The sequence below is a fragment of the Enhydra lutris genome, unplaced genomic scaffold (assembly GCF_002288905.1).
Source record: "Enhydra lutris kenyoni isolate GAN:26980312 unplaced genomic scaffold, ASM228890v2 scaffoldscaffold7, whole genome shotgun sequence".
NCBI lineage: Eukaryota > Metazoa > Chordata > Mammalia > Carnivora > Mustelidae > Enhydra > Enhydra lutris.
Genome location: NW_019154091.1, coordinates 36,509,282 through 36,510,171, shown reverse-complemented (window position 1 = coordinate 36,510,171; position 890 = coordinate 36,509,282).

The following is an 890-nucleotide window of genomic DNA, read 5'->3' as shown; positions in this document are numbered from 1 at the left end:
CCAAGAATTGTGTATGATTGAGAATACACCCAAAACTCTGAGGAATGTCAGTACTGAAGAGATCAGAAGAGAGAAGAGATCCTTCAGAAAAAACTGAGGAGCAACGGCAGGCAACGTAGATACAGGTTCAAGAGAGCATTGTGTCATAGATGCTGAGGTTAGAGAATATTTCTAGAAGAAAGAACAGGTCGATAATGAGCAACACTGCTGAGAGTTAAAATGAAACCTAGAATATCTTCATTGTGTTTTGCCAGAGGAAAGGCATTTATGACGTTGTGAGAACAGTGAAATAGGAAAAGCAGAAACCAGATTTTAGAAGAACCTGGAGTAGGAGGTGAAAAGAGGAAAGTACAAGTAGAAACAATTTCTAGGAAGTTTGACTTAAAAGAGGTGGGAGAAACTGGGCAGAAACTGGAAGCCACATGTGGTTCAGGGAGAATTTTCTTGTGCTCTTGCATGTTTTGTTGCTGAAAGAAAAGGAGATAGAAGAAAAGAGGGACCAGAACGGAGATGATAGAGGACTGTCCTAGAAAAAAATGAAAAGAGAGGCAATCCCAAATGTAGCACTTAGAAATTTTATTTAGACAGACAGAGGGATACCCTGTCTGGAAATAGGGAGTGAGGAAAAAGAAATAAGATGCAGACAATTGTGTAAACTCAGTAGTAGAAAGTCAATGAATAATAAATATATCATCTATCTGATGGCTTCTTTAAAAAAAAAAAAACTCCTTTGCTAATGGTGAATGAGAAGTGTAGGGAATATTTTACATTAATTAATTAATTAATTAATTAATCGACTTTTTAGAGTGGGAGGAGGGGCAGAGGAAGAGGGAGAAAGAAAGAATCCCAAGCTGACTCCTCCCTCCACCAGCACAGAGCTCAATGCCATG